Source organism: Heptranchias perlo, unplaced genomic scaffold (genome assembly GCF_035084215.1).
Source record: "Heptranchias perlo isolate sHepPer1 unplaced genomic scaffold, sHepPer1.hap1 HAP1_SCAFFOLD_55, whole genome shotgun sequence".
NCBI lineage: Eukaryota > Metazoa > Chordata > Chondrichthyes > Hexanchiformes > Hexanchidae > Heptranchias > Heptranchias perlo.
In genome coordinates, this window is record NW_027139570.1 from 1,660,161 (window position 1) to 1,684,550 (window position 24,390).

The window sequence follows — 24,390 nt, forward strand, 5'->3', positions numbered from 1 at the left end:
CGATGGCATTGTATGTAACACAATGGGTAGCTGAATGGTGTGCTCTCTCTGCTCGTACTTGGAATGTGTTCTTTCCATTGCAGCTGGAGACACAGACAGTGGCTGCTCCCCCTTATCTTTAAAAACTCTCAGGGTAGTGGGTTTGAGCCCCACGTTGGGCGAGTACCGTTTTAAACTTTTATGCTGCTTCCACCCGCCCCCCTCCGTCTCACCGCACACGATGGGGCCACGCCCGGGCTGAATCGCTCCGATCAGGTTTCCGCCGCTGTCGCAGCATGAAATGGTCCTTATCAAAGTCACAATTGATACCCTATGTGACGACCACCATGATAAACTATCCCTCCTCATCCTTCTCAAATACAATATCTCACCGTGCTGTTATGCTGTTAGACTAGTTTCATCTCTCTGCCGTTATTTGGAATGTGTTGCTTTTCCATCTGACAACACTGAGTATCATTGTATTATGTTAGTCCACAAGAGGAGATCATTCGGCCCATCGTGCCTGTGCCGGGTCAAACACACGTATTCGTTCAAAATAAGTTCAGAGACAGATTGAGTGTTTTTTTTTATCAGAACATTGCCTGAACCCCCACAGTCCACAGCTTTCCTCCTCGCTATCAACCACACGGCCTACTTTTATGTCAACCGCAAATTTCTCAATCATGCCCCCTACGCTTAAGTCCAAATCGTTAATGTATACCACAAAAAGCAAAGGACCAAGTACCGAGCCCTGCGACACCCCACTGGAAACAGCCTTCCAGCCGCAAAAACACCCGTTGACCATTACCCTTTGCTTTCCACCACTCAGCTAATTTTGGATCCAATAAGCCACATTCCCTTGGATCCCGTGGGCCTTTACTTTTTCGACCAATCTGCCATGTGGGAATTTTTCAAAAGCCTTGCTACAATCCATGTAGACTACATCAATTGCGCTACCCTCATCGATCCTCCTTGTCATCTCCTCGAAAAATTCAATCAGGTTAGTTGGACACAACCTCCCCTCAACAAATCCATGCTGACTGCCCTTGATTGGTCCTTGCCTTTCGAAGTGACAGTTGATCCTGTCCCTCATTTGAAATGGAGTCTTTCTCCTGCTTGCTGCAATAATAGATAAGGCGGTTATTGGTACTCAGGTCTGGCGAGATCAGTTGATAGAACATGAGACCATTAATCTCAGGATCGTGGGTTCGAGCCCCACATTAGGCGAGGACCATTTTTAAGTTTCATGCTGCTATCACTGGCCAACAGTGCAGAAATAATGCAGAATAAAACACGGTATCGGTAGTCAGAATGGCCGAGCGGTCTAAGGCGCTGCGTTCAGGTCGCAGTCTCTTCTGGATTCTGACATTGCTGATTTTTACCAAGACGTGGAAATATTTTATTTGTGGATTGGGCTGCAGCTGATTTTTCTGCCAAGTTTATTTGCTCCTCCCACAAAAGCAACTGTCTTTGTCATGCATATGTGACTTGAGAAGTTTTGAATGGTGAAATGTTTGACATATTAATGACCGGGACAAAGAAATAGAACAGCAGTGGGAAACATTTCAAACGATGATCGATAGAGTCCAGGAGAAATATATCCCACGACAAAGCAAGAAAAAACTAGCCAGAAATGATACAACAGGGATGAATAAAGAAATAAGGACAAAATTGAAACTGAAGAAAAAGGCACACACGAGACAATAAAGGAGAGAGGGGAATGTGAAAAGACTGGGAAAGAAGTCTAAAGAAATATTGGAAAGGAAAAAAGGAATATCAAAAAAGCGAAGTATTCTGGACACATCAACAGCCAAAGAAAATTTAGGATTGGAATAGGGCCACGAAGGGATACACATGACAAACTCACAGGCAATGACAGCGAAATGGCAGAAATATTAAAGAATCACTTTGCTTCAGTATTTACCAGGGAGACTAATATTGTGGGCATGACAGGAGAAGAAGAGATCAAAAAAAATATAAAGAGATTTAAGATCGAAAGGGGGGAGATAATTGATAAACTAATCAAAGCTAGAGAGGAAATTTCCTGTTAGGAGCCGAACCACAGTTTCAAACCGCTCAGCCACGCTAATTTCCGTATTACTGTTCAGGAGCTCATTTCACAGGGACACGATTACTGCGCTCCATTTCGAGAGGCTCAGTGACAGGTGGAAATTGACCTATTAATAGAATCATAGAATAGGACAGCGCCATTCGGATGCCATTCGGCCCATCGTGCCTGTGCCTGCTCTCTGAAAGTGCAGTCCAGTTAGTCCCACTCGCCTGCTGTTTCCCCATAGCCCTGAAAATGTTTCCATCCAAGCGTTTATCCAATTCCCTTTTGAAAACTGTGAGTTAAGAAAAACAATATTGAAAGGGGTACTGGGGCCTCTGCAGCGTCGATGTGGAGTGTGTGATGATTGAAGTTATCAAGATGGTTGCTTTACACATGGTATGATGTGCAATCATCCTGAAATATCTTCAATATCCAATACAAATTGAATTGCAAATCTGACGGACAAACACTGGAAAACAAGTCACGAGTGAACGCAAATCATCTGGGACCCGTTTTCAGCCTCACCGCACTTTAAATAAAGTGAAATAACTTTGCATTGAAAAGATTTGGAACTTGCATCTGTGCCTTTATCTGTTCCAGTTCTTAAAGTTGCTGGCGTCTGATGATGAACACGCCTCTGCTCCCTCCATTGAACAAGAAAGGAGGTGTTTGACGTTGACGGGACCTGTTGGTTCTGAGCTCATTCTTTACATTCAGTGGGTTCGCGTCCTTCAACTTTAGCCCAGCGGTGAACTTCGCAGCAAACAAGTTCGACACCGTCTCACCGCGGACGCTGAATGCCATGTTTATTGTAAACAATTTTACAACACCAAGTTATAGTCCAGCAATTTTATTTTAAATTCACAAGCTTTCGGAGGCTTCCTCCTTCCTCAGGTGAACGTTTGTTGGAAATGACAAACGTTTCCAACAAACGTTCACCTGAGGAAGGAAGAAGCCTCCGAAAGCTTGTGAATTTAAAATAAAATTGCTGGACTATAACTTGGTGTTGTAAAATTGTTTACAATTGTCAACCCCAGTCCATCACCGGCATCTCCACATCATGCCATGTTGATTGTTATTTCTTTCAGACCTAAATAAATAGTGACCGTGATTTTAAATTTGCACTCAGTCATTTTTAGGTAGTCTCCTTTCAGTGTTTCAAAGGCGACCCCTAATTTATGATAGTCCGGCCATTTCACCAGCCGTGTTGAAAACAAACATGTCTCTGCTTTTCGCGTCTTTTTTCCAAAGGCAAAAAATATATTTCCCGTGACCTCTGAAGGATGGACAAGTACAGTTCAGAAAGCAGAAGCAAGTTCACCGAGCTTAAATCGTCTGACCACGTTAAAGGCGATATATACAGATATATATATATATATATACAAGTAGTTGCTGTCTGTTTCTGTGGTTGTCTTTTTTCTGTGTGTGTCCATCTGCAGGTAGATTTTGAATCAATACCAGTATTCGTGTCAGTTTGTTGCATGAAATAAATGAGGGTATCAGGCGCTCCCCTCCCTGCCACTGGGTCGGTACTGAGTCAGGGTTTAGACTAAACTTCTGTTTTGTTTTGTGTGAAAAAGCAATTGAAACCTTCATTCGGGAATTATCCAGTCTCATGTGAGCGGTGAAAGAAACAGTGACCCCGATGTGATGTGAACACGCAGCCTTTTGATCTGGAGTCAGACCTTTGCGCCACGCACTCTGAAGACATGATCCTGGATGTTATTATATTTTTTGAATGTTTCTCAAACACCGTTTCATGTATTGGTTGAATGGATCGGGCTGATCAAATCTCCGCCAGATCCCACCGGGTGTGAGACAGTCTTGGAAGCAGCCTTCACCCCGAATATCACGCTGGCATTCATCGCCTGCTCCCAACGGACTGCATGAACAGGGCTGGGAGATATGGACTTTGTTCACATCATTCAGCAATGTGAATCGTTAAATATTTAATCATTTTTAATGGGGACAAGGTTTCAAAACGCTCCCGCCCGGTTTCGAACCGGGGACCTTTCGCCTGCTCGGCAAACGTGATAACCACAACACTACGGAAAACTGATGCTTCAAGCTCTGTGATATGGATATAACCCCTCAGCCAAACTAATTTCCGTATTACTGTCCAGGAGCTCATTTCACAGGGATATATTTGCTGCGCTGTATTCAGGAAGGCTGCAGAGAAGGATCGGTCGCGATGGTCAGGCAGGGAATCCCAGAGCATCGCGCCCACACAAACATTTCACTGTTTTTTTCATGTACCTGTTATCCGACCGCAGTTTAAACTATTGCGAATGGCATGCGCAGATGATATTGTTCATTGAGTGTTTTCTTGCTCGAAACATCAGCCTTTACGGTTAACAGCCGAACGCGCTAACCGATTGCGCCACAGAGACCAACTGGTGTGGTTTCTTGCAAGATACACGAAAGCAGCGTGTCACCTGGCCAAAGTTTCATGTTGCAGCCACAGAAATGTAGTTGTCCATTATCAGTGTTACTTTTCCAGAAATAAAGGAAGGAACATTGTTTGTGGAAACATGGAAACGGTCTGATCTCGCTCACAGCATCGATATCACCGCCAACCAGCTCTCCTGCAACCGGCGCGCTAATCGCTGCTTTGTCTGTTACTTGTTAGTGAGAATCCCTACGTGGTCAGTTTTCGGTAAAATATTAAGATGCCTACGTGGCAAAGAAGCAGAATGCAAAATGGTTAGAAAGGGTTAATTAGTTAGTAACTGAGATTGATACAAGTGGCCTGGCCCTCCTGCTGGGCCATATGTTTGCTTAGTCAGCAGGCCTGCATTGTCTTATCAATGATAGGTCTTTGATGTGAGTCAAGGACTGGTCTGAATGTCTCCATGTTTATGGCAGATCAATATAGGTAACGAGCTTAGCCAAAGTTGAAAGACATTCCAGGTTGGGAGATAAGGAACAGAAGGAACAGGGAAGAACATTCCAAGTTGGAAAGTGAGGAAGTTATCCCCTTTGATGTCTAACAGCAGCATGATCAGCACATGATTATTTATGATTGGCCGGAAATAATGTAACCTTGCATGGCAACCTATGCCCGGCTTATGATTGGTGTTGACCCTCGTTAAGTATGTTCCAACCCTATTGATTTGTATAAAAACGTGTGGATTTCTGTATGTTCTTGTTCTTGCTCTGCCAGCATAGAGGGACTCTATCAGGAGTCCAAATCAATGCTGCAGACTAAGAACCCTGCTATTAAAGATGTGTTGGACTTTAAAATGTATTCGACTTCAGTTATTACTGAACCAGACTGAGGGGAAAGAATCCGGATCGTCATTAGCACTGCGGGAGAGCATTCGTCACACGGATTGCAGCGGTTCAACAAGGCGGCTCACCACCACCTTCTCAAGGGTAATTAGGGATGGGCAATAAATACCGGCCTCGCCAGCGACACCCACATCCCATTCACGAATAAAAAAAAATATTAATTTCAGATTCTGCATCAGTTTGAGGTGCTGTATTGGATTAAGCTGTTGTATTTGTTTGAGGTACTTTATTGCTTTGAGATACTGTATTAGATTGAGATGCTGTATTAGTTTGAGGTATTAATTTATGTTTCAGGTTCTGTATCGGTTTGAGGTACTGTATTAGTTTAAGGTGTTGTATTTGATTGAGGTACTGTATTAGTTTGAGGTTCTTTATTAGTTTGAGATGATGTATTAGCTTGAGGTATTATATTAGTTTCAGATTCTCTATCCGTTTCAGGTATTGTATTAGCTTGAGGTACCGTATTAGTTTGAGGTACTCTTTTAATTTGAGAAGCTCTATCAGTTTGAAGTGTTATATTAGTTTGGGGTATCTGTATTGTAAGGAAAGAATTAGTCTTTATATTGAATTAATATTAACCTTTACCATTTGCCTCTTAAGTAAGGAAGTATAAATCTCTGTTGGGAGAATGAAACTACAATCATCAGACAGATTTGCTTCATTTTATATGCATGCATATGTTTAATATAGAGACGAGTAGATTCTGAAGTCCAGAAACTCTTGGATCGGAGCTGATATCATAATACTCATAAGTTTAATTATCCTTTTGATATAAACAATTCTCTGACAATCATAACAAGGCCTTTAAATCAGTCAGAGCTGGTGTGTATGTGTGTCAGACAGCATTGTGTGCTATTCGTCTTACCAGCTTCACAGGGAAGCAGGAGAGGTGTGAGATATGTATGATAGCTACGTATCATTCCAAGCTGACGAAGCGGGAAAGGGCTGTACTGGTGAGAGACAAACACCATTCTGCTCTCTGGTCAATGGGCAAGGCCATATGTTTTAACTAACAAGTTCCAAAGTTATAGTTATAATTAATGCCTAAAGCAGAACACCTGGCTGTGTGGAAGGAGCCTGTTTGCACCTCAAGGCGACATCTAGTGGAGGAGTGTAGTTCGGTGATGAGGGAAGTGATACTCTGATAACACAGAAAATGCTGGAAACCCTCAGCAGGTCAGGCAGCATCTGTGGAGAGAGAAACCGAGTTCATGTTTCAGGTCAATGACCTTTCATCAGAACCACGTTGGGCAGTTGTGTTAGGTAACAGTATGAAACATTGGAATTGTTTCACTCATGTGGGTTGATTTGGGTACTTTTCTGTCTTTGGAAGTTGAAGAGTAAAATAAGGGCTCGTCCGGGATTTGAACCCGGGACCTCTGACATATTTGGACAGACAACCCCGAAGCGAGAATCATACCCCTAGACCAACGAGCCCGTTGACAAAACCCAACGCATTAAAGAGCCAGCCGTCGTAAAACCCTTTTTGTTGGCTATCCTTGATAAGCAATTATGAGGACAGGTTGCAAAGACCAGACTTGCATTCCCTTGAGTGCAGAATATTCAGGGGTGATCTAATTGAGGTGTTTGGATTATTAAAGGATTTGACAGGGCAGATAGAGACTATTTCCTCTGGTGGGGAGAGTCCAGAACAAGGGGGCATAACCTTAAAATTAGAGCTGGGCCGTTCAGGGTTGATGTCAGGAAGCACTTCTTCACACAAAGGGGAGTGGAATTCTGGAACTCTCTCCCTCAAAAAGCAGTTGAGGCTGGGGGTCAATTGAAAATTTAAAAACTGAGATTGATAGATTTTGGGGCTAATTCGGGAGTTTAATGACTTTGACATTTTTTCCCTGTGACTTGGACAGTTTCGATCGATGAAATATTCGTGAAAAGAGTCAGTGCAAAGAGAGTCAACAGTTCATGTTTTCCCGAGACACTTCCTTCAGAGCTAAGAACGAAAAGTTTCTCATTTCCATAGTGCAGCGGTTATCATGTTCACCAGTTACACGCAGAAAGTCCCCGATTTAACCTCGGAGGGAAGCATGTTGTTGGGACTTGGTCCCCATAAACCTCCAGGGTCGAGTTTGTTCATGCATGAAAGGGGCTACAAACCTTTTTAAATTTAACAACGGCTACACCAGATTCCTGGTATAAAAAGCACGAAACACTTTTAAGCAGACTCCTAAAATACAGTATGTGAAACGGGAAGGGATAAAAGTTCATGACATACAAAACACAAAGATTTATTGACGTTTTAATTGTCACTTGGCAAACAAGTTAACATTTCCTTCAGTGTGCAACAGAACGTATTAATGGCGATTAAAAAAACATTAAATGTCTCACAGACTTGAATTATTTTTGTGCAATGAACTATTCCCAACCACAAGGGAACACTGCATCAAACATATATATTTAAGTATATAATAAGTATATATAATATATATATATATATATATAATCTATGCCATCAGTAGACCTCGTGGTGAAACGGTAGCGCGTCTGACTCTGGATTCTGAAGGCTGCGTATTTAAATCATGTCGAAATCACTACTTCTTATACCATTCATATCAGCCTGGATAATTTCGGAATCACTGCTTTTTAATAATAAACGAAACTTTGCTCACTGGTTCATTGTTCATTGCTCCCTGTCATTGATAATTGAAATGAAATATTAATCTAGCTAAGCCGGAGAACAAAATATTAAACAAGCGAAACAAATACTGAGCAAAATTATTTGCAATGTTTGGGGGGAAGTGCAGCTGAAAAGCAGAAGATCTGAATGGAATGATCAATGATTGAGCGGAATACATTGCTCGACTTGTTACTCGATTGCCTTCTTGCACAGCACCTCACAAACCCGTGACCTCAACCACCTAGAAGGACAAAGGCAGCAAGTACATGGGAATAACACCACCTGCACGTTCCCCTCCAAGTCACACACCATCCCGACTTGGAAATATATCGGCCGTTCCTTCATCGCCGTTGGATCCTGGAACTCCCTACCGAACAACACTGAGGGAGAACCTTCACCACACGGAATGCAGCGGTTCAAGAAGACGGCTCACCACCACCTTCTCAAGGGCAATTAGGTTTGGGCAATAAATTCTGGCCTTGCCAGCGACACCCACATCCCATGAACGAATAAAAAAAATCTCTGTGCTCCTCCAATTCTGGCCTCTTGCGCATCCCCGATTTAAATCGCTCCACCATTGGCGGCTGTGCCTTCAGCAACCTAAACTCTGGAAATGCCTCCTTAAACCTCTCCGCCTCTCTCTCCTTTAACACATACCTTAAAACCTACCTCTTCGACTGAGCTTTTGGTCACCTGTCCCAATATCTCCTTATGTGGCTTAGTGTCAAATTTTGTTTAATAACGCTCCCGTGAAGCACCTTGTGACGTTTTACTACGTTAAAGGCGCTCGACAAATGCAGGCTGTGTCCTCTGGTTATCGAACCTCCTGCCAATGGAAACAGCTTCTCCCAATCCATTCTATCAAAATCCCCTCATAATTTTGAATACCTCTATTAAATCTCCCCTTAACCTTATTTTGCTCGAAGGAGAAAAATCCCAGCTTCTCCAGTCTCTCCACATATCCCATCACTGGACACGATGGAAGGCGGAGGTTTGCAACCAGGTTTGCAAATTATTGCCAGTCGGGAGCTGGACAAATCGAAAGGAACCGAAATGACAAACAGCTTTGTGAATCTATAGATACGCTTTGGGAAACGGAATTGGAGTCGAATAAAAGACTGACCAGACAGGCGGCCAAGACGCAGCTGAGTCGGCATGTCCCCCTGGAACAGTTACTCTGATGTTGTGGATAAAATTAAGAGTTCGGAGCCATTTCAAGCGCTCCCAGTTACTGCAGATCAGGGATCAAAACCTGACATCAGCGTCAGGACGCTTAGAATACTTTTTCTTTGTTTGTTCATGGGATTTGGGCGTCGCTGGCGAGGCCGGCATTTATTGCCCATCCCGAATTGCCCTTGAGAAGGTGGTGGTGAGCCGCCTTCTTGAACCGCTGCAGTCCGTGTGGTGAAGGTTCTCCCACAGTGCGAATTAGTAACAGACAAAGCACCGGTGGGCGCGCCGGTTGCAGGAGAGCTGGTTGTCGGTGATATCGACGCTGTGAGCGAGACCAGACCGTTCCCATGTTTCCACAAACAATGTCCCATCCTTTGTTTCTGGAAAAGTAACACTGATGGTGGACAATTGCATTTCTGTGGCTGCAACATGTAACTTTGGCTAGGTGACACGCTGCTTTAGTGTATCTTGCAAGAAAAAAGATCAGACGGTCTCTGTGACGCAATCGGTAAGCGCGTTCGGCTGTTAACCGAAAGGTTGGTGGTTCGAGACCACCCAGGGACGGAAATGGCACCTTTTTCTTCCCACTTTTGGATTCATTGCCTCATTCTGATCGCCCTGAAGCCGGTGCCATGTTTTAATTCCTGATCTGCAGCAACTGGGAGCACTTTAAATGGCTCCGATCTCTTCATCTCATTTCAAGTTTTCTAACGTGTGATTTGGCTGCAAGAAAACACTCTGTGAACAGTGTCATCTGAGCATGCCTGATTCGCCATAATTTACACTGCCGTCGGATATCAGGCACATGAAAAAAACAGCGAAATGTTTGTGTGGGCGCGATGCTCTGGGATTCCCTGCCTGACCATCGCCACCGATCCTTCTCTGCAGCCTTCCGAAATACAGCGCAGTAAATGTATCCCTGTGAAATGAGCTCGTGGATCTTAATACGGAAATTAGTTTGGCTGAGGGGTTATATCCCTAATACGGAGTTAGAAGTAGCAGGTTTCCGTCGTGTAGTAGTTAACACGTTCGCCTCACACGCGAAACGTCCCCGGTTCGAAACCGGGCGGAAATATTTTGAAACGTTGTCCCCATTAAAAATGATTAAATATTTAACGATTCACATTGGTGATTAAATGTGAACAAAGTCCATATCTCCAAGCCCTGTTAATGCAGTCCGCTGAGAGCAGGCAATGAATGCCAGCGTGATATTGGGGGTGAAGGCTGCTTCCAATGCTGTCTCATTACCGGTGGGATCTGGCGGAGATTTGATAAGCCTCATCCATTCAACCAATATATGAAACGGTGTTTGAGAAACATTCAAAAAATATAATAACATCCAGGAGCCTGTCTTCAGAGTGCGCGGCGCAAAGGTCTGACTCCGGATTAAAAGGCTGGTGAACTTGCTTCTGCTTTCTGAAATGTACTTGTCCATCCTTCAGAGGTCATGGGAAATATGTTTTTTGCCTTTCGAAAAAAGACGCGAAAGTTAGAGACATGTTTTGTTTTCAACACGGCTGGAGAAATGGCCAGACGATCATAAATTCGCAGTCGCCTTTGAAACATTTAAAGGCGACTACCTAAAAATCACTTCGTGCAAATTTAAAATCACGGTTCCTATTTATTTCGGTCTGAAAGAAATAACGATAAACGTGTCAGTCAGTGCCCGCGGTGAGACGGTGATGAACTTGTTTGCTGCGAAGTTCACCGCTGGGCTAAAGTTGACACCGTTTAAAGGACGCGAACCCACTCAATGTAAAGGATGAGCTCATAACCAACAGGTCCCGTCAACGTCAAACACCTCCTTTCTTGTTCAATGGAGGGAGCAGAGGCGTGTCCATCATCAGACGCCAGCAACTTTAAGAAATGGAACAGATAAAGGCATAGATGCAAGTTCCAAATCTTTTCAATGCAAAGTTATTTCACTTTATTTGAAGTGCCGTGAGGCTAAAAACGGGTCCGAGATGATTTGCGTTCACTCGTGACTTGTTTTCCAGTGTTTGTCCGTCAGGTTTGCAATTCAATTTGTATTGGATATTGAAGATATTTCAGGATGATTGCACAACATACCATGTGAAAAGCAACCATCTTGATAACTTCAATCATCACACACTCTACATCGACGCTGCAGAGGCCCCAGCACCCCTTTCAATATTGTTTTTCTCAACTCACAGTTTTCAAAAGGGAATTGGATAAACGCTTGGATCAAACTTTTTCAGGGTTATGGGGAAACAGCAGGCGAGTGGGACGAACTGGACAGCTCTTTCAGAGAGCTGGCACTGGCACGATGGGCTGAATGGCGCTATCTTATTCTATGATTCTATTAATAGATCAATTTCCGCCTTTCACTGAGCCTCCCTAAATGGAGCGCAGTAATCGTGTCCCTGTGAAATAAGCTCCTGAACAGTAATACGGAAATTAGCGTGGCTGAGCGGTTTGAAACTCTGGTTAGGCACCTAACAGGAAATTTCCTCTCTAAGATTGATTAGTTTATCAATTATCTCCCCCCTTTCGATCTTAAATGTCTTTACATATCTTTTTGATCTCTTCTTCTACTGTCATGCCCAACAATACGAGTCTCCCTGGTAAATACTGAAGCAAAGTGATTATTTAATATTTCTGCCATTTCGCTGTCATTGCCTGTGAGTTTGTCGTGTGTCTCCCTTAGTGGCCCTATTATCATAGAATCATAGAATCATAGAATCATAGAAGTTATAACATGGAAACAGGCCCTTCGGCCCAACATGTCCATGTCGCCCAGTTTATACCACTAAGCTAGTCCCAATTGCCTGCACTTGGCCCATATCCCTCTATACCCATCTTACCCATGTAACTGTCCAAATGCTTTTTAAAAGACAAAATTGTACCCGCCTCTACTACTGCCTCTGGCAGCTCGTTCCAGACACTCACCACCCTTTGAGTGAAAAAATTGCCCCTCTGGACCCTTTTGTATCTCTCCCCTCTCACCTTAAATCTATGCCCCCTCGTTATAGACTCCCCTTAAGAGACATGTTTTGTTTTCAACACGGCTGGTGAAATGGCCAGACGATCATAAATTCGCAGTCGCCTTTGAAACATTTAAAGGCGACTACCTAAAAATCACTTCGTGCAAATATTCCTATCCTAAATTTTCTTTGGCTGTTGATGTGTCTCGAATACTTTGCTTTTTTGATATTCCTTTTTTGCCTTTCCAATAGATCTTCAGACTTCTTTCCCAGTCTTATCACATTCCCCTCTCTCCTTTATTGGCTAGTGTGTGCCCTTTTCTTCAGTTTAAATTTTGCCCTTGTTTCTTTATTCATCCCTGGTGTGTCATTTCTGGCTAGTTTGTTCTTGCTTTTTAGTGGGATATATTTCTCCTGGACTCTATTTATCACCGTTTTAAATGTTTCCCACTGCTGTTCTATTTCTTTGTCCAGGTCATTAATATGTCAAACATATCACCGTTTGAAACTTCTCAAGTCACATTTCCATGAAAAAGCCAGTTGCTTTTGTGGGAGGAGCAAATCAACTTGGTCTAAAAATCAGCTGCAGCCCAATCCACAAATAAAATATTTTCACGACTTCGTAAAAATAAGCAATGTCAGAAGAGGGATTCGAACCCACGCCGACCGGAAGAGATTGCGACCTGAACGCAGCGCCTTAGACCGCTCGGCCATCCTGACTACAAATTTAACGTTTCATTATGCATCAATTCTGCACCGTTGGCCAGTGAACGCAACATAAAAGTTTTAAATGATACTCGCCCAACGTGGGGCTCGAACCCACGACCCTGAGATTAAGTGTCTCATGCTCTACCGACTGAGCTAGCCGGGCCTGATGGTACATCACCGCCTTATCTATTATTGCAGCAAGCAGGAGAAAGACTCCATTTCAAATTATTGGAATCAATTCTGAGTGACAGGATCAACTGTCACTCCGAAAGGCACGGACGAATCAAGGACAGTCAGCATGGATTTTTTAAGTGGAGGTCGTGTCTGACTAACCTGATTGAATTTTTCGAGGAGGTGACAAGGAGGATCGATGAGGGTAGCGCAATTGATGCAGTCGACATGGATTTTCGCAAGGCTTTTGAAAAATTCCCACATGGCAGATTGGTCAAAAAAGTAAAGGCCCATAGGATCCAAGGGAATGTGGCTTATTGGAGCCAAAATTGGCTCAGTGGCAGGAAGCAAAGGGTAATGGTCGACGGGTGTTTTTTGTGGCTGGAAGACTGTTTCCAGTTGGGTGCTGCAGGGCTCCGTACTTGGTCCTATGCTTTTTGTGGTATACATTAACAATTTGGACTTAAACGTCGGGGGCATGATTAAGAAATTTGCCGGTGACACAAAAATTGACCGTGTCGTTGATAGCGAGGAGGAAAACTGTAGACTGTGGGGGTTCAGGCAATTTTCTGATAACAAAGCACTCAATCTATCTCTGAATGAATTTTGAACGAATACGTGTGTTTGACCCAGCACAGGCACGATGGGCCGAATGATCTCCTCTTGTGGACTAACATAATACGATGATACCAAGTGTTGTCAGACAGAAAAGCAACACATTCCAAATAAGAGCAGAGAGAGGAAACTTGTCTAACAGCATAACAGCACGGTGAGATATTGTATTTGAGAAGGATGAGGAGGGATAGTTTATCATGGTGGTAGTCACATAGGGTATCATTTGTGACTTTGATAAGGACCATTTCATGCTGCGACAGTTTCTGGCACTGTGTGTGAGTGTGGGATTCATTCTGTATCTGTCAGTCTCTGGTACTGTGTGTGAGTGTGGGATTCATTCTGTATCTGTCAGTCTCTGGTACTGTGTGTGAGTGTGGGATTCATTCTGTATCTGTCAGTCTCTGCTACTGTGTGTGAGTGTGGGATTCATTCTGTATCTGTCAGTCTCTGGTACTGTGTGTGAGTGTGGGATTCATTCTGTATCTGTCAGTCTCTGGTACTGTGTGTGAGTGTGGGATTCATTCTGTATTTGTCAGTCTCTGGTACTGTGTGTGAGTGTGGGATTCATTCTGTATCTGTCAGTCTCTGGTACTGTGTGTGAGTGTGGGATTCATTCTGTATCTGTCAGTCTCTGGTACTGTGTGAGTGTGGGATTCATTCTGTATCTGTCAGTCTCTGGTACTGTGTGAGTGTGGGATTTATTCTGTATCTGTCAGTCTCTGGTACTGTGTGTGAATGTGGGATTCATTCTGTATCTGTCAGACTCTGGTGCTGTGTGTGAGTGTGGGATTCATTCTGTATTTGTCAGTCTCTGGTACTGTGTGTGAGTGTGGGATTCATTCTGTATCTGTCAGTCTCTGGTACTGTGTGTGAGTGTGGGATTCATTCTGTATCTGTCAGTCTCTGGTACTGTGTGTGAGTGTGGGATTCATTCTGTATCTGTCAGACTCTGGTGCTGTGTGTGAGTGTGGGATTCATTCTGTATCTGTCAGTCTCTGGTACTGTGTGAGTGTGGGATTCATTCTGTATCTGTCAGACTCTGGTGCTGTGTGTGAGTGTGGGATTCATTCTGTATTTGTCAGTCTCTGGTACTGTGTGTGAGTGTGGGATTCATTCTGTATCTGTCAGTCTCTGGTACTGTGTGTGAGTGTGGGATTCATTCTGTATCTGTCAGTCTCTGGTACTGTGTGTGAGTGTGGGATTCATTCTGTATCTGTCAGTCTCTGGTACTGTGTGTGAGTGTGGGATTTATTCTGTATCTGTCAGTCTCTGGTACTGTGTGTGAATGTGGGATTCATTCTGTATCTTGTCACTCTCTGATACTGTGTGTGAGTTTGGAATTGATTCTGTATCTTGTCAGCAGTGTGTGTGAGAGTTTGTGATTAATTCTTTATATAAAACTGTGTGTTAGTGTGGGATTCTTTCGGTATCTGTCAGTCTCTGGTACTCCATGTGACTTTGGGACTCATTCTGTATATACAGTCTCAAGTACTGTATGTGGGAGTTGAATTCATCCTATATATGCAGTTACTCATACTGCATGTGATTGTGGGATTCATTCTGTATATACAGTCTCCAGTACTGTATGTGGGAGTTGAATTCATCCTATATATGCAGTTACTCATACTGCATGTTAGTGTGGGATTCATACTGTACCTGTCAGTCTCTGGCACTGTGTGTGAGTGTGGGATTAACTGTGTGTCTGTCAGTCTCTTGTACTGTATGTGAGTTTGGGATTCGTTCTGCATCTGTGAGAGTTGGAGTCATTCTGTGTCTGTGTGTCTCTGGTACTGTCTCTGAATGTGAGATTCATTCTGTATCTGTACGTAATTATTCTCTCAGATTAAATTATGGTGTTCAATATTGCAGCTTTTATATCTCAATGTTTAAATAGTTTTACTCCTTGTTTAATTGGTAAATATGGACATACTTTCGGATTTGATGCTGGAGGTTTTAACCAGATTATTTGTGTGCTTTTTGGAGTACTATTAAATCTGTATCTCTGTGAGTACTGTTGTGGATGATAATGTATCTTTAAAACTGATAAGGTGACATTTTTGAATTGGTATGTAATGTGTAGATCAGTCTGTAGAAATGGAATTGATACCGTATCTTTCAGTCTAATATTGTATGAGATTTTTGGACTGGTGTGTAATGTGTATCTCAGTCTGCACGAATAGAATTGATACTCTATCTTTAAATCTCATTCTACGAGTTCATTCTGAACAGGTGTCTAATTTGTCTCTCAGGTTTACTATCTTTCAATATTTCTCAATCTGATACTCTGCCTGAGTTTTGGACTTGTGTGCAATTTGTATCATATGATACACATTTCGAATGGATATTCCATGGATTAAAGTCATGTGTGTGAGAGTTCTGGGCTAGTATTCAATTTGAATCTCGGGGTACATTATTGGGATTCATTCTGTACCTTTGAATCGGGTACCATGTGTGATTTCTATCTGGTATTTAATTCGTAGCTAATGTTTCTCTATTGTGAGATTGACACAGTGCCTTTCACTCTGAGAGTGTGATTTTGGACTGGGATTTTTGTATCTACCTGTCAGCGGGACTGAGTTAGGGGGAAATGGAACAGTGTCTGCCTCACCTACTCTGCTTGACTGTTGGATTGAAAATGTGTCTCTGGAAATTGTGATCATTGTGGGACTGACTACTCCTGCTGTCTGAGACAGTGGAACTGATGAGCTGTCTGTGTCTCTGTGCTCTGTGAGTGATAATATACTTACTGTGTGTGAGAAGGAGCTGGCTGTACTGTTCCTTCTGCCTCGGGTGGAGGAAGCATCACATTTATTCTGGATCGTTCAAGGGTTTGCCTGGAGAAAGAAATTGATCTCTTGTTACTCAGGAACAGGTGAGGTAGAAAAGACAGAAGTGATCAGTTTAATATCTCTGTTAATGATCATTTTGAATATCCACAAATGAAATCCAGTGATACAAACAGTGTCAGTGTCTGACTCCACTGCAGTACTGCAGCACTCAGCTTCTGCATACCAGGTGTGTTGGGCTGTTTTACAACAATTTAATGACATCCAGACACGGCCCAACCCCTGCACTGATCCATGAATGGGACGACCCGATGTAGCAGGGACCTTTGTACAGGTCAGGTTTCTAATCCCCTCTCCCATGGGACTAACCGTTCAACGGAAACCAAACAGCCGCTGTTTAAAATGTGTCCTTCACACTTCTCACCTGATGCCTGCAATAGATGCTCTTTGTATAACTCCCCACATCCTTACTGTCCGGCTCTGTTTCCACTCTTCACTGTCCAATAACAATAAACAGGGGGAGATTGGAACTAAACCAGGACCATTCACGACTGGTTTGGGGAGAGAAAGCAGCAATGATTTTAATAGCAGGTTCTTCCCATTCACTCTCCCTTCCCCTGGACACACCCTGTCCACACACAGCCCGAGAATGACCTCTCCCTTCCCCCCTCTCACTCCATGTTCCGGGACCAGTTCCTGATCCACTCCGCCTCTTGCAAACAGCCCCCGGACTCCCCCTGAACTTCCCCCGGACTCAATGCCGATCTCTGAGCCCATCTGCGGACACGGTCCCGAAGCGATGAGCTGCTGTAACGAGGCTGCTCTTTGCTCCCTTCCCCCGGGGGCCGTGATCTCTCCATTCCCGGCTGTTTTAAACCATCTTCTTCCACTCACTGAGGGAATGGCGCCCACAATTCCCAATCCAAAAATCGATGGAACCTTTCCCCAATTGGAATTTTTCCGAGTCTGAGCAAAGTAAGTGGGTCTGGGGGAGAGGTCAGAGGGAATGGGGTCCACAGGCAGTGCAGGAACAGGAACCCGAATGGGAATCAGATGGGATTCCACCAGTGCCTAACGCTGGAATCCAGACTGACTTTACAATCTCCAACTATTAAACTAGATGTTTCCATCCCTGTTGTTTCTCTCGGGGTCTTTTGATGGTAAAGAGCCTTTCAGAGATAAAGTGAGCGGCTGTGAAATCAGCCAATGGATTCTCTTCATTAATGGCCCCTATAATGTGTGACTGGGAGAGGATTTCCCAAACCAATCCTGGAGAAACATGGGAGGAAAGTGGGAGTCGGTGTATTTGCTGGGACCGTGTAGGGTTAATATCAGGCAGCAACAGTCGCAGATTAATTTAACCGGAGTGAAACTGTAGGTCACTGAGAGTAATATCGAACAGCCCTGAGCTGTAAAACTGCAGATAGTACAACAGGCATTAGAGGGTTAAATGTGACCCATTGTTTCTGTCCCTCTCTGTACTGTCCCCGAGTGTGGGATTAATAGTGTTTCTGACCCTTGTACAATATCAGTGAGAGATGAGATTGCATCTTCTGTCTCTCCAACGCGATCTTTCTGGATAAAACCGCACTTTACCGGTCAGTCTGGAACTAATACTGTTAACGTCTGTCTGTCACTGTGTCTCACCGCTCTCTCTGTCTCTCTCACCGTGTCTGCCTCCCTCTCTCTCTCTGCTGCTGTATATGAAGGCGGATACTGCTATTGAGCGTGATTTGGACACAGATTGGGAGTGTAAGACTGATACTGTCTCTCTCTCTCTCTATTGCTGGACATGAAAGTGGGATACTGTCTGATATAAAATAGAGAGAATGAGATGTCCGGGCCGGGCCTCACTGTAACTGGGGATGTGTTCGGCTCCAGTCCCAGTTCATGGTCATAATCTTTTAACAGATTCAGGGCGAGAGTCTCTGTGAGACGGTAACACTGGCGGAGAAACTCCGCGTCATAACTCAAACCCCAACACATGAGATTCTCCAAATAAGCTGGAATAAGGTGTTTGTAAAACGCTGAACCCGTCTGGGAGGGGATGTGTGGGGAGATCGAACAGGGAAACAGACTGAAATGGAGGAGCCGAGTTGACTTGTTATTGAATGGACTGTATTTAGGCAGGAATATTAACGATTTCTCATTGTAACGGGGCTTATTTGAAAGCTTCGGGTTTTGGGAATCCTTGAATATGAAGCCCGGGTCTGTCAGGGTTTGTGCGGAGCGCTGAGGTTCGGTTCTATTATCGATAAACGGTTTGAAACTGTCGGATGGAGAGAACTGGAGATGGAGCTGGAAGATCAGAGGCCACTCTCCGCTCTGTCACTCTGACTGTCTCCTCCCCTCCCGATTTCTCTGTTTAATCCCCCAGATGGAACCAAAGCGGGTCGGTGGACTCTAAACACGGTTTACTCGTTAACAGGACGAAAGGCGAGTAATGTTCCTGATCTCCTGGGCACCAGGCAATTCACTGTTATTTGTTTCTGTACAGAGTTACATTTCAGTGATTCCCCAGTGAGTTTGATGCGTTATGTAAATAATCCAACAAAATAGAACAGAAATGGAGCGAAGCGCTGAATCCCACAGATGTAGAAAGGTTATTCGAGCAGTTCTGGTGATTCTTTACGAGCTCAGCATGGCAAGTAGTTTAAATAAATACAAGAAACCTGGTGATGTGTGGGCTGGGATCTATAAGTCACCGTTTAAAGTACCGGACTGTGGTCACTGCCCCGACTCCAGTCCCATTAATTCCTCATCTCGTCCACAACGAAACAAAAGCAGCTCAAAGCCACACTGGTAGCATGATATTAGCGTTTCCCTTCAGACAGTCAGCAGTCCTTTCACAGATACAGAGGGTGGCTCTGAAAAGAGCCTTTACATCGAGTTACATTGAACCTACAGCACAGAAACAGGCCATTCTGCCCAACTAATCTATGCCAGCGTTTATGCTGCTGATGAGCCTCCTCCTTCCTTACTTCATCTAACCCCATCGGCATATCCTTCTATTCCTTTCTCCCTCATGTGCTGATCTATCTTCCCCTTAAATGTCCCTATGTTATTTGCCTCAGATACAACCTCGTAGTTGCAAGTTCCACATTCTAACCACTCTCTGGGTAAAGCAATTTCTCCTGAATTCCCTATTTGATTTATTAGTGAATATTTTATATTTATTACCTGAAGTTTTGGACTCCCCACAAGTGTAAACATTTTCTCTACATCTATCCGAACAAACCCTATCATTATCTTAAAAACCTCGATCAGATCAACCCTCAGCCTTCTCTTTTCTTGTGAAACGAGACCCAGTCTGTTCAGCCTTTCCTGATAAGAATATCCTCTCATTTCTGGTATCATCCTTGTGAATCTTGTTTGCACCTTCTCCAATGCCCCTATGTCTATAATATGGAGACGAGACCTGTTCGCAGTATTCCAAGTCTGGTCTAAACAAGGTTATATACAAGTTTAACATGACTTCTTTGCTTTTCAACTCTATCCCTCTAGAAATGAATCCTAGTGTTTGATTTGTCTTTTTATGACCTGATTAACCTGGGTCGTTACTTTTAGTAATTTGTGTATCTGTACCACTAGATCCCTTTGCTCCTCTATCCCGTTTAGACTCTTATTATCCAAGCAGTGTGTGACCTCCTGATTCTTCATTCTGCAAGTTTATTAATGTCCTCTTGCATTTTGATGCATTCTTCCTTTGTATTAACTAAATCCCCCAATTTGGTGTCGTCCACAAATTTTGGAATTGTACTTCCGATTCCCGAATCCAAATCGTTAATGTAAATTGTGAAGAACAGTGGTGCCAGCAACTGGAACTCCACTTCCCACCTTTTGCCAGTCTGAGTAGCGACTCTTCACCTCTATTCTCGGCTTTCAGTTTTGTAGCCAACTTGCTATCCATTCTGCCACCTGATCCTGAATCCACGTGCTCTGAACTTAGCCATGAGTCTACAATGTGGTACATTATAGAAGGCCTTCGGAAAATCCAAATATATCACCTCTACTGCATTAAACTTATCTACACTTTCTGTTCCTTCTTCAAAGATTTCAATCAGGTTGGTCCTGTCCTTTGGGTTATCAGATTAAGCCTTGGCCGGTTTACTTGCTCTTGGAGCTCACAATGCTGCTTTTCTTCGGCAGCAGCACGGCCTGGATATCAGACAACACCCTGAGCGATGGTCACCCGTCCCAGCAGCTTGTTGAGCTCCTCGTCGTTGCGGATGGCCAGCTGCAGGTGTCTGGGGATGATGCGGGTCTTCTTGTTTGTCCAGGGCCGCGTTGCCGGGCAGCTCGAGGATTTCAGCCGTCAGATACTCGATGCACAGCAGCCAGATAGACCGGGGCTCCGGCACCCACACGTTCAGCATAGTTCCCCTTTCGCAGGAGCCTGTGAACACGGGTAACAGGGAACTGCAGTCCGCCCCGGGATGAGCGAGACTTGGCCTTGGACCAAGCTTTACCGCCGGTTTTTCCTCTTCCAGACATTTCCACAATCTCACAAACACTTTCACAAAGAATGAAGAAATCCTCCCGCACTCGCCCTTCTTATACCTTCTGGAGGAGTACAGTGGGGGCACTTGTGATGGGTCTCTCTCAGAGTGTTTACACTGCCCGCTCACCCTCACTGATATTCTATCTTTGAACTGCTGTAATATTGTCCTTTAGTAATATTGCTGCTCCTCCTCCTTTCCCTATTTCCCTGTCCTTTCTAAAGATCTTATAGACTTGAATATTAAGCTGCCATTCCTGCCCAGTTGGTATTCAGGTCTCTGTAATGATTTAATGTAATTATTTAACTTTACTCAAAGGCTGATGTGAGCTGTGGTAAAATGTATTTCCAGCTGGTCAAGTATTGCAGGTATCGACTGTCTCTTCAGTCCGATATCAGGTGAAGAATTACTGGCTGGTGTGGAATTTCCATTGATTGGGGGTTGGTGAAATCTACTGGGCGGAAACAGGAACTGCAACAGAACGAGAAAGGATCCGTCAGAAACCAGTGAAAATGAAGAACAAAATCCAACAGCCTGCAGTGTCTGTTCAGGGTCTGATGTTTGGGAACTATTTTATTGTTGGTTATTTTCAGCGATGGTGGTATAGTGGTCAGCATAGCTGCCTTCCAAGCAGTTGACCCGGGTTCGATTCCCGGCTATCGCATTTAAGTGTTCTTATTGGTTTATTTCCATCAGAAACTGTTAAGTTTACAATCGAATTTGATGCAGTTCAGTTGGATCTTGTTTCCAAAACATAATCGGGTGTAATTATGGTAAAATGTTTTCAACCTTCATTTCTTTTCCCGACAGAAGGAAAAGAGGAAAAACATGCTGGAAATACTGAGTTACCAAGGGTCTAATGAGAGTGAGGAAGGGAAATGATATGTTCGCCTTTATTGTAAGGGTGTTGGAATATAAGAGTTAGGAGGTCTTGCTGCAATTGTAGTATGAGGAAATATTGCGTAAAATTGGCCAATATTCGGTGGAGTTTAGAAGAATGAGAGGTGATCGCATTGAAATGTATAAAATTCTTAGACGCCTTGACAGGGTAGATGCTGAGAGTCTGATTCCCCTGGCTGGAGAGTCAAGAACTGGAGCTCATCGTCTCAAGATAAGGAATCGGCCATTTAGGACCGACATGAGGAAACATTTCTTCACTCAAGGGATTGTGAATCTTTGGAATTCTCTACACCCCAGAGGGCTGTGGATGATCAGTCGTTGAGTTATATTGAAAGCTGAGATCGATAGATTTTTGGACTCTTGGGGAATCAAGGGATATGGGGATGGGGCAGGAAAGTGGACTTGAGATCGAAGATCAGCCATGATCTTATTGAATGGCGGAGCAGGCTCGATGGGCCATATGGCCTATTCTGCTGCTATTTCTTATGTTCTTATGTAAAGAGCTTTATTTCCAAGTGTGCTGACGACAATAATTTAGGTAGCACAGTAAACATTGTAGATGGGAGCAGAAATTTGCAAAGGGACATTGATAGATTAAGTGAATGGGTGAAACTGTGGCAGATGGAGTTCAACGTGGGGAAGTGTGAGGTTATCCCTTTGGACCATAAAACGATAGATCAGTGTATTTTCTAAATGGCAAGAGGCTAGGAACTGTGGGGGAGGATAGAGATTTAGGGGGTCCAATACAGAAATCACTAAAAGTGATCACTAATTCACTAAAACAATGTTAAAATGGAGATTAAATTTTGATCTTTATCTCAAGGGAATTGGAAAAAAAGCAGTGCTCTGGTTAGGCATCATTTAGAGTTCCGTGCTCAGTTCTGGGCACCGCACTCTCTCTAATGGCTTGGAATGAGAAGGGGTTTTTCATTAAAGGAAGCTCACTGAAATACAGGGTTTTTGAAGAGTTATGATCAGAAATGGGAGCGGAGCTCATTTCCTGCTTCACACTGTTACAACACATTGAGGAGAACAGCATCAATGAAGATAAAGGGAGTGAAATGAAATGTGTCACACAGTTACATCTCGCTGCTCTGTCTGACCATTTTAGTCGCTACTTCCCTGTAGAGGGATTTGAAAATTTGAAGGAAAAGCGTTGGGTGAAAATCCTTTTGCTTTGGGAAATCCTGAATCAATAATGAGGCTAAACTTGATGCCTGAGCAAGAAAACGAGCCGGTGCGACTCACCTGTGAACACATTGAAAACACGCCACAAGTCATTCAGATTGTCATCTTTTTGGATCAGTGCTTTCAAAGAATATCCTCTGTTATGATTCGTGTTCTGTTGTTGCTGCCGTTCACAACAACCTACCTGTGCGAAATGGGATTTTCGACTTTGACAAGGTTAAAAACAAGAGAAAGAAACTCAACAGCGCACCTGAGATGCGTGAAGCACTTTCATCCTGTGATCCAGATTGGAACGAGATCATGACCAACTGACAGACCCACCCCTCACATTGAGGAAGTGAAACTCAACCTGATCTTCTTTTACTGTATTTATACTGTATTTAAAATGTTTTTCAAGCAACGTCGATGTCTAATTTTAATTATTACTTGAAGTGAATTGAAGAGCGAGCATGGACTCACCTTTATTGGGATTTGATGAAAACTCCAGTCTGAAGTTATTATTGTTTGGGGTCCCTGGGGGAAGTGTTTTTCTTCCACTGTGTCACGAGAAAAATAGTTTGATAAACTCTGTTCTACATTGTACGGTCAGTGTCTGTTCAGCAAACCCGCTCTGAATTCCTCAGTCTGCATTTCCAGAAACGGTCTGTGGGCGACGCGGGCAACAAAACACTGACCCACAACCTGCGACTAATGGCGGCCGGAGAGCCCACAATCCAACGCGCCCCAGAAACCCCTCTATCTCTCCAAGGCGCTGATTTATCCGGCCGGCTGCCCTTGCCGCGCCTGCGCGCTGCGCCCCTTCGAATGGAGACAGACCGTATTCTACCGCGCGCGGCATTCTGGGTAAGGTCATCCGCCATTGTAAACCCATCTCGCTGATGATTCTGTGATGGGGTTTAGAAGGACGAGGTTCATCCAATCAAAAGCAAAATAATGCGGATGCTGGAAATGTGAAATATAAAGAGAAAATGCTGGAAATCCTCAGCAAGTGGAGAAAATCATCCTCAGGTTTCTGGTTGGAACTAGCAAACGTGCTTTTGGACGAAGCAGAAATTAGCTCAAGGCCGTTCTCCTAACTTTACAGACAGCCTGCAGCTTAACATGTTGGTGCTGAGGCACAGGAGACCTCCTTTCCTTTCTCAAACCGAAAAGCTTTCTGTGTCTGCCCGAACACGGCTGTTTTGCTCGAGCACTTGCCTCTGCTCACCAGCAGGGAGTGCCTTTGAATAACAACACGTCAAACCGCACTCACTTTCAGGCAAATAAGCCTTCCATCAGTCAGTCAGACCGACAGACAGACAGAGCTCTCGCTGTTTCCTCAAGCTCGGGCTGATGTTCTTTTCCGATGACCTCGTCTGCGTTCCGCAGGCTCGGGCTCTTCTCGGCATCATTCACGATTACTGTGCCTTCCCGTTCAGCGGTTGCTCACTTGCAGGTAGTCGATACC

General features: G+C 43.9%; 4 non-coding genes across 4 annotated transcripts; 3 read left to right on the plus strand and 1 right to left on the minus strand.

Moving 5' to 3' along the window:
- The first annotated feature begins 9,621 nt into the window (after positions 1 to 9,621).
- Positions 9,622 to 9,695, plus strand: trnan-guu (transfer RNA asparagine (anticodon GUU)). The gene has a single exon. It is a non-coding gene; the product is annotated as a tRNA-Asn (tRNA).
- Positions 9,696 to 10,133: 438 nt separating this feature from the next.
- Positions 10,134 to 10,206, plus strand: trnav-cac (transfer RNA valine (anticodon CAC)). Its single transcript has one exon. It is a non-coding gene; the product is annotated as a tRNA-Val (tRNA).
- Positions 10,207 to 12,874: 2,668 nt separating this feature from the next.
- trnak-cuu (transfer RNA lysine (anticodon CUU)) lies at positions 12,875 to 12,947 on the minus strand. The gene has a single exon. It is a non-coding gene; the product is annotated as a tRNA-Lys (tRNA).
- Positions 12,948 to 21,447: 8,500 nt separating this feature from the next.
- On the plus strand, positions 21,448 to 21,519 carry trnag-ucc (transfer RNA glycine (anticodon UCC)). The gene has a single exon. It is a non-coding gene; the product is annotated as a tRNA-Gly (tRNA).
- The last annotated feature ends 2,871 nt before the right edge of the window (positions 21,520 to 24,390 follow it).